Genomic DNA, 14,249 nt, shown 5'->3' with positions numbered 1-14,249 from the left:
TCTAGATAAAAATAGTCGCTTTCACTTCGATAATCCGATCTGATTCAGGCTAGTGGTCACCCAAAACCATCAAGAGTTTTTTCGATCAAATTTAAGATTACTATGACGCAGTACCACGATAACTAACGACATAGCATCTATATATATATACATTTATTGCAAAAAATATACGTCGGTATTTTAACTTAAAAATAAAGCATTTAAATAAATGTACTAATAATTTTTAAAATATTTTAATCGAAATTGCATTTCAGATGCACTTTTACAAAGCTAATTTTAAATGGTAGAATTCCTTTATTATTGACCATATATTTAATTGGGTCGCGCAGCCAATTTTTAATAAATCACTAAATTAATAAATCTCATCAAGTGCATCATTCGAACGCATCCCTTTCGCCATACGCTTCGACAATAACACTGAGGTCTCTTTCGTTTTTCAGGCATTGTGGGTCACGGAAAATCGATGGTGCGGCCACGGGTCTAGATAGCAGTAGGTGGCCCAAACGAACGTGGGAGGCTTTCAGTCCCGGAGGCGACGCCGTACGACACGCTCGTGTCGCGGAGTCTTAAAGCGCACGCGACTATTCCCGATACTACGCAATACCTACACAACTATATATGTGCACCAAACATGTGTGAAATTTGATTTGTAAATAAAGACCGAGTGTTGTGGTTTAATTTCTTGGTGTTTATAAAAACTATACGTGAATTGTGATACGGATCGCTGAAGACAGTGAGTATAATGCATTGTTTTGATTTTGGGTATGAGTGTTTTAGAAGGAATAATTGATTTTAATTCGAATATGGCTTTGTGAATGCTTTATAAACACGGTTTTGATAAGACGCAGAAAATGAAAAAGTAAATATTAACAAATCGTCGAGTTTAGTTTGCTTATAAACACAGAGTTTGTGTTAAAAACTTCTTGAATGAAAAATTATTTTTGTAAGAGGAAATGTTTTTTTGTATTATTTTTAGAAACATTCTGTGAATTAAAGTAGAAAAAAATGACAATGAAATATCAATCGTTTTAGTGCGGACACTTTTCTCCTAAAAACCCTTTTTTACTGACACTTATTTTGGCGCTGAAATTTTTAAATAAATTACTAAAAAAACAAAGCCAGTGAACTGAAACGAATAATGTTTGTGATTTTAAATATTCATTTTAATGAAACATATTTAAAAATTTTTTTTCATTATTGATTATTAAATGTATAATTATTTTATTAATGTATTTTTACAATAAAAATCTGAATTATTTAAATACAGATTTTTATTGCTGCTTCATTTAAAAACATATTTTTTAATTACATATATACTTTTAATAATCACTTGATATTCATGAGATATTGCTTTATTTTAAAATAAATAATGAGCGCTTGCCATAAGATTATTCTTAAACTGCAATTGAATAATCAGACAAGTACAATATTTGTTATACAAGTACTATATAGTGCATGTCTTCTAAAATTTATATTCATATTATATTACTGCTTTCCTATTTATACCTTTCATGAACATATTATTTTTCTTTATTTCGATAAACTAAAATAGTGTGTATACAAGGCTGTATTAAATAAAAAAGCAAACAAGTGGCACCAAAATAAAACATTCGTAAAACTCTGGCAATTCTTTCAATAAAAATACAGTTAAATAGAAAATATTTGCTTAATGGCTAAAATGGCAAAAATCAATTTTGATTTTTATTGTTAAAAAACAGTTGAAAACATTTGTTTGAAAACAATTGAATAATAATAACAATTGTCGTTTTATTCAAAATTTATAACATAGTTAATATTTCACTTGTTATTATTATTAATATTTATTATCGATGTATTGTATTTATTTAAAATTAAATTTTGAGTTCTACATAAAATATATTACAAATTTTATGGAAAAATCAATATTAAAAACTGTTTTTGAATTTGTACCAAAATTATCTTATATATATATAATTATAAGTATATGTATATAAAATAGTCAAGTATATAATTTATTTTAATCAAATACATATATATTTTTTATCAGTAATAGTGATAAGAATTATATTAAGTTTTTGGCAAAATAAATTAAAAATAGGTTGACCCAATTAGTCACAATGAGCAAAAAAATGAATATTATATTAAATTATCACAATATAGCTGACATTAAACAATATGCAATGGCTGCGTATTAAAGAGCCGGATGGCGACAGACAATGCGAATCGGCTAGTAAAGATGTCATGGCTCTAGCGGGCATCAAAAGAGGATGCGATCATTGCGATTCTCGAAGACGTTCTGGAACTCAAAACTGAAGAATAGTTTGATTGTCTACAGAATCCTTCAATATTTGGAGCATTATGTGGAATATATACTGAGAGACTGCTTTAATATTAATATGATTATTGATTTTTTTTGTAATAATATTTATTTTTTAATTATTTAAAATATAGCAAGTTAAAAAAGAAAAAATCATAGTATATTAAAATTAAGTGACTGACATTAAATATATGAATGTGCAATGCCAGTGAATTAAGGAGCTGGGTGACAATAGAGGCGAGTCGCTCCTGGCTCTAATCGGCACCATTTGAGGATGTGATCGTGACTCGGAAACTTTCCGGAACCCATGACTGGAATTTCTCGGGAATATTTAAATTGTCAATACAATTTATAATGGCGCTAAAATAAAAAAAACGGATAATAACCAAATATTCTAATATAAAAATATCACAAGAATCATTTTTGAGGATTCAAAATTTTAAACTCCCATTGAAGAATGTTGCGAACTAAATAATATAAAATATATAAATATATGTACGGAAATTGAAAAATATATCAAGATTTAAAGAACTACGCGTTTAACGTTGCCGTAAAAAATATTTTTTTTCGGGAAAAATATATAATTTTGAAAATCACAATTTAGTTAAGAAAACATTTAACTGTTTTTTTTTATGTAGTGATTTGTAGCAATAAAAATATTTTGATATTAAACAATGAGTGACATTAATAATTTTATGATTTAAAGTGATTAATAAAACCGTATTTTAGTGTTAAAAAATAATAAACCAAACTACTATTTAAATTATATTTATTACTTTGTAAGCAATTTAATTTATCGTTGGAGGCAAAATATCGGATTGTAATTATTGTTATTTTACAGTAATTACTTACAACTTCATTTTCCCAGATATTAAATCTTACGCATAAGGCAACGAAAAACAATTTCAGTTCAATTGCTTTCAATCCAACTAAAGGGAAACAATTAGTCAAACAAATATTGGAAAAGTTATTTGTAAATCTTAAATAAGTAGAGAATTAATTTTGTTCCTTAGAATGAATATATACAGATAACATTACAATATACCATATTTATAAAGAAATATTAATATTACGATTAACTAAATTGGACCGAAAATATATCTTGCGATAGTAACGTATGTATTATTAGTTTATTATATAATTAATATATTTACGCCTAATTTTTCTTAAGCAATTAGTTTAATAATTTGATTAAAATCTTTAATATGGCATTTAAAATTTTATCTCTCCATTTTAATTATTATATGCTTTGTCCTAAACCGCACCTTTTTATAATTTACTCACCTCCAGTAACTTAATTAAAGCCGAGAAAGCGCTTGTGTGTATGTATCTATGTCGTAAATTTACAGCATCTGAGGAAGCATCTCCAAGATACTACTTAGATATCTGGTTGCCTCGAAGCCTTTGAATGCTAACTTAATTTATCGCCAATTACTATCAGAACATCTGATACCATATTTCCCAGCGGATGATTTGCTATAACGCACCGCGAAACGAACCATAAAAAATAATTACGATTCTAAATTATTTCGTTATACAACCATGATTAGGTTCATGGTGTGATACAAATGGATTATCCTGATAAATGATAAAATATACCAAAAAATTCAAAGAATAAAATAAAGATGCATTGATTTATTTATTTAATGTTTATTAACATTTAAAGAACGAATAAGATACTTTTAGCTTATTTTTTTTATATCGTTTTTACATCTTTTCATTGTGTTTTTAAGTATCGATTTAGAAATTACAGTCAGTGGAGCACTATTAATGTCAATATTCATAACTAAAAAAGAAAGATTATTATAATTCACCTCACATGTAAATTAACTGATATATTTTTTACAGATATTGATATATTATTATTTTAGATATTTTAGATTTTTATATGTATATTTTAAATACTAATTAAACATATTATAAATGCATTTTTTTTTTGTGCATACGTTGCACAGATAAATTACATAGTTCTATTTAACCCATATAGCTTTTATATCAACATCAACAATAGCTTTCGCTTTGCACGATAAATTCGCATAATTGAATTCGCACTTGATGGGAATAAATGGTTCTACTGTAAACTCGGCTATGATTTATGGATTCGGATAGAGAATTATCTAACGCCGAAACATAGCGATAATTTCTCAACTCATACCGGCGTGTCTATTTTGGAATATGGAGCATTGTCGGTATTACATGATACGATTTCGCACTGTAATAACAATTTTGGGATAGTGGTAGTAAAAAAAAATAAACACTGAAGGATACTGTGAAGTCGAGATAATAATGGCAGATGGAACGGGAAGATGTAATTTAGTCGGTTCGTTGGCTCGGATCAAATTAAATCTTACATTACAAATATACAGGGTCGTTTTGACATGTATTCGTGCAACGTAATCCATCCCTATGTAATTTATGAGATTTAAAAAAATATATTACACACATACGAAACTCTTTTGACATGTGAAAATCTCGAGTAATACTTGAAACTCGATATAAATTGTGTACTTGAAGGTTCAAGATAATTATTTACATTTTCGTTTGAACTAATATTTTTACAAAAAAATAATTTAAAGACACATTTAACTTTAAGCTATTAAATTAAGCTACTTTTTATATCTTGTAAAAATATAATAAAAAATATGCTTAGAATCTAACACTCGCATTCAATGTCAATAGATAGATGAAGTATAAAGATTTCACAACTATCACATAAACATCATTGACTCAATTTAATAACATCTAACACTAAAAAAATCACAGATACATGATAATTCTATATATATGTTAGATTTTATTATTTTTAATATTTATTTATAAATATTTAATATTTTTTAATATAAAAAAAATATTCAGCACTAAAAACATCATATTTTCATTTGCATCATAATAAATTAAATTCATTAATTTAACAAGTCCAAATTTACAATATTCAATAAAAAACTGAGATTTTACATGAGAGGAATTTAAATACATTGTAAATTATCAGTACAGATAAAAAAATTTGGAGAAATTTTTACTTTGACTAAATAATATTTAAATATTTTCTTATATTCGATCGCAATATCATTTATACATACAACATAAAAAATTCACTAAAAGCCTAATTTTTCATATTAGATTATAATTACGATTTTCTAATTAATGTGTAGTTTTTTGTTATATTCAATTTCATCATCACGCATAGCTATTATTATGTAATATTAATTGAGATTTATGTACATTGATAACAATCTCCTTTTCCGTGAAATAATTCACTGATCACATTTATTTATAATATATAAAAAATATATATTAGTTTTTATAGCCATTAAAATTTAAAGAAACAACTATGACGTATATTTTCTCTATCTCTTCTTCATCTTCATATACATTAAAAATTGAGTTTTACTACCATCTGTATTTTAGCGTACATTTTGAGAACGAATTGAGCGATTTTTACGCCGTTCTTGCTATTGTATTGTATATTTAACCGTGAAGGTTTAACGCTATAGTATATAACCGTAATTAAACTATTGCGTTTCGTTACAGAGCTAATTTATTATGTTGAATATCAAGTAGTATCTCAACTTAGAACTTTATATCCTTACTCGAAAAAGTTTAAATTATTAATACAAAAAATACGCATATTTTTATTTAAGGCATTATTGAGTACGTTCTGATTTTCGTGTTAAAAGGTTTATTTTGCTTAGACAAAGTTTCACTGTTCGATTATTATTTAATTTGTTAAGCAATTGTTTTTTGCGGTTGCTCCATGCGTTTCTGGATCAGTGTATGCGAAGAGAGAAGCGGCGGAATCTGCGTTCCTCGATGGTCCAAAATTTAGTCGGGTTCTTCTTGATTGTAGTTCAACGTTTGTACTTCAAAGGAAGCGTTAAAGTGTGATTCCAGTAGAATAATTGTTTGAGAAAGTATCAGAGAAGTGCTCAGGCATGTCTAAGATGGCTAATGACCCCTCCCCTCTATAGAGTATTTTGTTTTACGCCTCTTTTTTATTGTTCGCCCAATTACAAAAGAGTGTCGATTTTTTTTAATCATTTTTTTTCTCGCTAAGTAGGTTAAGACCGGCCGTTTCAAAGGCAAACCCGAATGCATGCGTTATTTTTTCTTATTGCGATGGATATTTTACTTTTTTATTTATGGTGCGTACTTTGTTTTGCGTCCATTTTTTATGAGACGACCAATTTCGAAAGAGTCGATTTTTTTAATTCAATTTTTAGATTAGAAACGGGCGTTTCTAAGGCAAATCCGAATGCACGCATTATCTTTTCTTAAGGCGATGGATATTTTCTTTTTGATTTATTTTGCGCCCCTTTTTTGCGAGACGAGCAATAATAAAACAGTGTCGAGTTTTTTTTAATCAAATTTTTGTTGCTCGCTAAAGTAGATTAGAAACGGCCGTTTCGAAGGCAAACCCAAATGCACGTGTTATTTAAACTTAAAGCGACGGTTATTTTACTTTCTGATTTATGGCGCGTACTTTGCAGCTCAAGCTGTTAAAAAGTTTTTCACGTTAGTGTCCGATTTGAACGAAGAAAAACATGTTTTTCTTAGACGGGTAAAAGTCGAACTAGACATTTTTAAGATTTAAAAGCTTAAGTTAGTCTCTTTAATTATGAATATAATTTATTTAGCTTAATAGCTAATTTTTACATAAAATAAATTTTAGCTAAGCATATGATTTTTATATTTAATGGTGAATTGTAACTAACTCATAATTTGCATTAAAGTAAATAATAAATGTAGTACTTATTTTAAACTATATTATGTATTCTTAATTCATTTTACAGTAAGATAGTGAATTTTAATAGTTGATAAATATTTTATTTGAATAAATACCACAATAAAATCATATCTTCTTACATACTTTAAATTAATATTTAAAAATACTTTAGCACGTACTTTAAAATAAATTATTATTTACTTTGAAACTTGTGCTTTGTAAGTAAAAGTAGTTATAATTACCCACGTTAGATCGTGTTAGAATAACAAAGTTAAATTGTGACTATAAAATGAAATGTATTCAAATTTCATTAACATGCGCCAGATATAGTATCATAGATAAATTTTGCTTGGCTTAGTTCCAACACCTTGTATTTTATTTTTTTAAATACCCTTTTTCACTATCGGTAATTGCATTTAAGATTAAATAAAGATAAATTAAATAGTTATACATTCAATTTGATTGTGAAAGAACTTACCGTACTAATACAACAAATAGATAGCAATAACCAAATATACATTTATGACATATTAAATATATTTCACCTAAAATAAATTTTCCACGACGCTAATCGCATTCAGCTGACCCGGTATTATTCGATAATGCTTTCATGTATAATAAATAGGCGTGAAAATGTGCCAGTACCCCAGCCCCGGAAAAATACCCCCATAAATTCTATCGACACGTGTTTTCTACATTTCCACACACAGGTAATACATACATACATACATACATGGAAACGTGCCGAATATGTACCCTTTCTGTTTGTGCATTTGGTAGGGGAAAACAGTGAGCTAATCCTACAATCATAATATCTGCTATTTTGTCGACTGCGTAGGTAATAATTTAACCGGGTTAGGTGTCACACGAAATGTAAGTTTAGTAGACTCTTTTCGTTTAATTTATGGTTGAAGCATTTTACTATTTTTTTACCGCAAGTTTTTAGACTCGTATATTTTAAGTTACGTAACGCGGCGGTAAATATTTACACGCTCCGATAGACTTTGCTGTTTTATAATGCTTCACCGCAAAGGCAAGGCAAATAAAAATATGATACTGAAATAAAACATTATGTGGAGCTCTGCTTTCAAAAGAAAATGCTTTTTTTTTGTGAAATATGGAACAGTTATATTTCATATAAATCTATATCATTTATCTAATTGCATAGTATTTATTTACAAAACCAACGGAGAGTATATAAAAGCATTACCAATTAATCGTAAGTGTTTTATATGTATTATTAATAATTATAAACTGCCTTAATCTTGTCGTATTCAAACAAAATTAGATAGTATGACTTTAATTTCAGCTCATAACACAAGACCAGAGTCACAGCGCGCCATTACAAGTTTCGGGTCTTAGGACCTTTGTCAGTCAATGAGACATTTAATATGTCTATGTATTTATATAAATACATGTGCAGAGAATAACAACTATATGATAACGCACCCTTTACAGAAATAAATACAATATATATCAATAAAATACATATACAATAAAAAAAATATTCACAGAAACAACTAAAATATATGATAAAAAATACAGAAAATAAAAATTACGTCACATTTTTAAAAAAAATAAAAATGTTTCGCATATTGCACAGGACAAAAAAGCCCTGCATGTCATTATTTACTATAGCCCTTTTCCCAATGTAAGCATTCGTTTGCTTTCAATTTTCTCACATATAAATATCGAGTTCCGTCTGTCCTCGCCAAAATTCAATTACATTTCCGATCGCTGGATTTGTGCCCTCAGCCCTTCGGGCTTCTACCTTATCATCAAGTTCCACGTTTAAACCGTAATTTGTACCACAATTGCTTGCTTAACCGTAACACTAGAAGACAATTGTGAATTCCGAATCCGGAAGCCATGTCAGCATTCAAGGACCTTTATTGATGAAAATCTTAACGACGCGACGTCACAGGTCCTGTGTTTTGGACCATTAATCGGGAAATACGAGTTCCGAATCTTAATATATGTAAGGTAATTCGGGTCATTAAGCAATCGAGAGAATACCTATATACATAATATAATGGTGGAAATTTTGTATAAATTTATAATACATCAAATACAGTTTTAGTTTAAAGGTCGTATTATCGGGTACGCAGCGAATTAGATTTCCTTTTTTATTTAGTGTTATAGCGTTGGGGTGGTTGTAAAATAAGGGTGTGGATTTTATTGTATAATCTATAAAGTCTTATAGTCTCCTAGAATGTCTATAGAATAAATTTGTGATGTTGTGTTAAGATTAATCCATATAAAAAAACACATTTAAAAAGCATTATTAAAAATTCTTATTTACAATAATAATTTAAGAGTTACACATAAAATAAAAGTAAAAATAAACGTTATTTACAAAAAACAATGTTTGAAAATATAAAAATAGTAAAAATTTAAGAATTAAAATTTCAGCATAGAATGGCTATGAAAATTATAAATAAATTTTAAGTATGAAAATTATAGAGAAATCAGCAAATTTTTTCAGGAATAAAAACTCGATGTGACATTTTTCTCGAAAAATTTTCAAGAAAAAAGTGAGAACAAATACCAATAATATTTAAATTAGCTAAAAGCATTGCATTATATTTAGTTACAAAGGGCAGCACATTCTAATTCGAAATAATAATGTTCAAATATTCCTAATTTACAGTTACAGTAAAAAGTGGGCGAGTAAGAAACCTTTCCAAGGCAGACTAAACGTATAAAAGCTGATGCGGTCAGCACTTCATAAGAATTTTCACAAGTTTCTTCCGACATGGAACATAAGAGAGCTGATTAATTTTGAATATACCAAGAAAGCAGCCGCTTCCCTTTTACGGCAACCCTGAAGCAACCCCATTATATATACAATAATTATTTAAACCATGCGAGGACTGATTCAAAATTATTACACAAAAATCATTTAAAACGATTTATCTCTGTCTCGAAAAAAATTACCATATTAACATTTTTAACTTAAAATAAGTTTTTACTTGCATAAATATAAATATTGATTGTTTATGTTGTTTAAACTTGGATAACATGGTAAATACTTATCGTTTACTATGAAATATCAGCACAGGACTTATGAAATAAGTTTTAGTAATAATTTGATGTTTTTAACTCATAATTTTTATTTATTTATTTATATTACATATATTCATATTGTATCGAAAATATTTATGAAGTACTCAAAAATTATAATACATTTTATAAAATAAATGTTTTAATACTACTATAAAAATATTGCTAGTCCTTCCAATTTTATCTGCTCTTATGTTTCATTTAAACATTATCCTATAATAAAATAAAAAGGGAATAACCACTTGCACTAAATTGAACCGAAAAATATCATTCTTTGTCTCTATTTCCATTACGGATATTTCTTCATTCTCTTTTCATTCGTGCAATTTCATGCGAAACGTTTCTCTCAACTTCTTTTATAGCTATTTTTACAGCTATAAATATCTACGAGTTTTCCGACTAACGACAAATAATAAAAAAAATCGACGAGTCCAATAAATCTTATATTTCGTAAAGAAAAGGTAAAAATATGCTTACCATATCATTACGAGTATAATACATATTTTAATAATAAAACGGCAATTTTGCGATATTGCAGTATTTATATTATAAAATATTGAAAGACGGCTAGTATTAACTTAATAATTACCTGTCGATCAAAATGTACAAAAGCAAACGTATTGCTAATTGGCAATTAAACGAATACACGCATATGTGTTGAAAAATATTTTTTTATATATTTTATATAATTAAATAATTAATTCTATAAGAAAACTATACTAGACTATTTTTACTTAATAATATAAACTCAGATATTTATCACATATATTTCTATAAATATAAACAAAGATATGATGCATACTTTTCAGTTTCAATTTTAATTTTAACTTATGTTTATATATGTGAAGTAATCATTGAAATATATGGCATTTCAAAAGGCAGTAATCTTCTATCAAATTTCCTTCCTTGTTAACCATAGACAATTGACTCCTGAAATTTACTCATACATATCCGAGAAACGTTCACACCAATATGCGATATTCACCCACACATACTTGTATGCACAACAAACAATCGTAACTCAATTTAGTATAGCATTTAATCGCTTTGTCTTTACGCGCATTGAGCAAAGTTTCCTACGGCGTTCCAGCTAAAATCAGTTATTATATTATACATACATAAGCACGAACGATATATTAGTATTTGTGCGTTTTATCCATGTTCGTTCGTGTGGAATATATTCATCGTGGAAGACTTACATTGAATAATATACAGTTATCTCATAAATATGTTATAATTCGGATGATATCTCAATAAGGGGAGAATCTAAGTATTCGTTTACTGGTGTTTCTCTCGTTAAATAAGCAAACAGAATCAAGAAAAACACTTCTGTATAATCAGCTACCATTATGTTACAGTAGTAATTTTCTTATATTTCTTATAGATTCAACGAATAGGAGGTAACTCCTATGCTTCATTGCCAACAACAAACATTCAGCTTTTATATTACTATTTTATCAGCGTTGAGCCTAGGCGAAATTTACCCATTAGAATTTCAGAAATTCAGTGCATTTCGTAGCGTAAAATACAAATTACAAATTCCACGTAAAAAGGATTACCTAATCCTAAGACGAATTGACATGCGTATATATAAGGATGAGAGAACAGCTATGTAGCTTTGAACCTTTTACGTTCATTCCAATGTAAATAGATTTTTTAATATGTCTGTCTGTTAATATCGATGCTCTCTATACTATTGCATTAATTAATCTGAAGCAATTATTGACAGCTAAACTTCTACTTTGCCTTAATACATAAAATATTTAATCTATGCGTTGGTTTACTTAAAATATATTTTTTTACAATATAAAGACAGTAAATTACCATTATAGATGCAATTATGGTATTTAAAGCTTTCTTAGTAAAGTTGCCAATCCGAAAAAATAAAATAGAAGCTAACATTCAACTTCCTAATGTTAAAGAAAGTGTTTGGCCAATTTAGAATTGAAAAATAAAATACTAAGCCTTTTTTAAACAGATAAATGTAAAACATAAGTACTAAAAATCATTACATAGCTCTTTTAATATTATTTATATCTCGATAAGATAAAATCTAAGCCATGGATCCACAATTCTTTATTATATCAATTTTATTGAATATGTTTTCCGATAGTAGCATGTTCTCGTTTTCAAAAACATATTTACACAAACCACATTTTAATACTAGTAATAATAAAAAAAACAAGAAATGATTGTTGCCTTGCAAAATATTACAGCACAACTTATTGTTATAATTTAATAAAAATTTGTTGGGCTCATCAATAACACCACTCTTCTATAAATATTTTATGAAATAAACTCATGCTTTTATATCATGAAAAAGCTATTTTAGTTTGTGAAAAAGCGTTTAAACCACAAAAGAAAAAAAATGGGACATCACCGTGAGAAAAATTTTAACAGATTAATTCACAAAGTACGCGCTATAAATCGGAAAATTATATTTTTTATTACAAACGGGTTTGTCTTAAAAACGACTGTTTCCGACATATCAAGCATACGGACACATCCACGGACAACACTTTTCAATTGTTGCGCAACATATTTATTATTTTTAAAAATACGCTGTCTCAACAAAATTAACACTTTTTTTTATCTGACTTGAAATGGATCCATAGGGTACCTGATTTAAATACTCTCATACTTTGTGGCGATACACACAGTTGCCTACGTTTGAAGGGTCTTATTCTCAAAACTCACGTTAATTTACTCTGAGCCAAAAAAATTCATCAATAATAAAATAATACAGTAGCAGAAAGAATGGGATCGCACACAAAAGCCCTCGTTACGACCAGAAAATCAAATAAATAACACGAATTTTGTTTTTACTATAAATATTCTCCGTCATTGAAAGAATGTTTTTTTGTTGCGAAACGGTCACGTATATAATAAATCACCAGATTCACAAGATTTCAGTTGCAAAATACGGCCTATAGACAATGGCCATCAAGCAAATGTCGCTTTCTAAAGCCGTATATATATATATATATTTCGCTGTTCTAAAAAACGAGTACATCTATTGGCTGGATGATCGCTGCATGCTTGTGACTTGTCAGCAAGGTTTGCAGTTACGATGAGGGGAAGCAAGTTACAAGCAGGCATTCGAAGATACCAGCAGACGCCCGCCGCTCGCAGACATATCCCGAGAAGAATTTCTCCATACGAGCACCACCGTAAATGGGCGTCAACTATAGTGGATCTCATTTGAACAGACTTAGCTTGAAAATTTAATATTAAAGCATCAGGTTCATCCGTCCCACTAAAAGCAATTATTTTGTAATTAGTTATTTTATTTAGAAATATTATTTTATTTTATTTAAATATTAAATTTTATTTTGCTTCGTTTAAATTTGAATTTAATTAATAAATGTAAAAAACTTTAAACACATCCCCCAGACATCATCCTTGGACCAGCTTCTCGACCACCGCTCGGTGGCTGGTCTGAGAAGTCGTAATTATTAGTCGTAATTATTATACTAATCCATTATTCAGATCTCTCAGATGCGATTAAGGGATTCGAACCAATATTTTTCAGGTATTATATTCTAGTTTAATGATATACATTGTCATATAAATCAGAAATGTTATTTGTAAAGCTATGATTAGTATTCAAATACCATTTTTAAATTTCAGTAGTTTGAATGGCAGTATGCAGTAATAACGCAGCAAAATCAAATTATAACCGTTTCATAAACATAAAACTTTATTGCTTCCTAAACACGAACGCCGCGATGTGAATTTCGCACAAAAGGGCCAATAACCTTTCAATACCTCCACAAATAACAAATAATTTCGCAGCAATAATAAAAGCAATCACACAATACAAACTTCAGCATTTCATATTAGTATTTACCTCCAGAAAATAATATCACTAGACTCGCCTTCGAACTGAAACAGCTTAAGACCTTTTAAATCCCAAAATCCATGGAACGAAGGGCAAAAAAATATATATGTTATTTATTTCCGATCCATAAAACATGTACGTATGTTCCATAAATGCCATTGCAATCTTAAGATTTATACGCGACCTTTCGGATTAACGTCCAGAGTCCAAATAATCAGACGCACCTGAAAAAAGTGTTACTGTGAGGTTTACGCGAATTTATATGGACGTGGGGTTAAAGACTTATGCGGGTCTAGGGCCTAAGGGCCCAGTTTCTCTCTCTCTCT

At 28.5% G+C, this 14,249-nt stretch overlaps 1 protein-coding gene across 1 annotated transcript in view; it reads left to right on the top strand.

Moving 5' to 3' along the window:
- Positions 1-521: 521 nt before the first annotated feature.
- The window catches only part of LOC148238103 (neuroglobin-like), a 108,065-nt gene continuing 94,337 nt past the window's right edge, over positions 522-14,249 (top strand). Inside the window, exon 1 of the mRNA XM_088205551.1 lies at positions 522-733. The gene's annotated coding sequence lies outside the window, so the exon portion shown is untranslated. The remainder of the gene's footprint in view (positions 734-14,249) is intronic.

The sequence above is a fragment of the Plectrocnemia conspersa genome, unplaced genomic scaffold (genome assembly GCF_051122295.1).
Source record: "Plectrocnemia conspersa isolate PC_06_02 unplaced genomic scaffold, ASM5112229v1 ptg000002l, whole genome shotgun sequence".
Classification (NCBI taxonomy): domain Eukaryota; kingdom Metazoa; phylum Arthropoda; class Insecta; order Trichoptera; family Polycentropodidae; genus Plectrocnemia; species Plectrocnemia conspersa.
The sequence above is the reverse complement of the archived record's forward strand: the minus strand, read 5'-3'. Positions and strand labels throughout refer to the sequence as shown.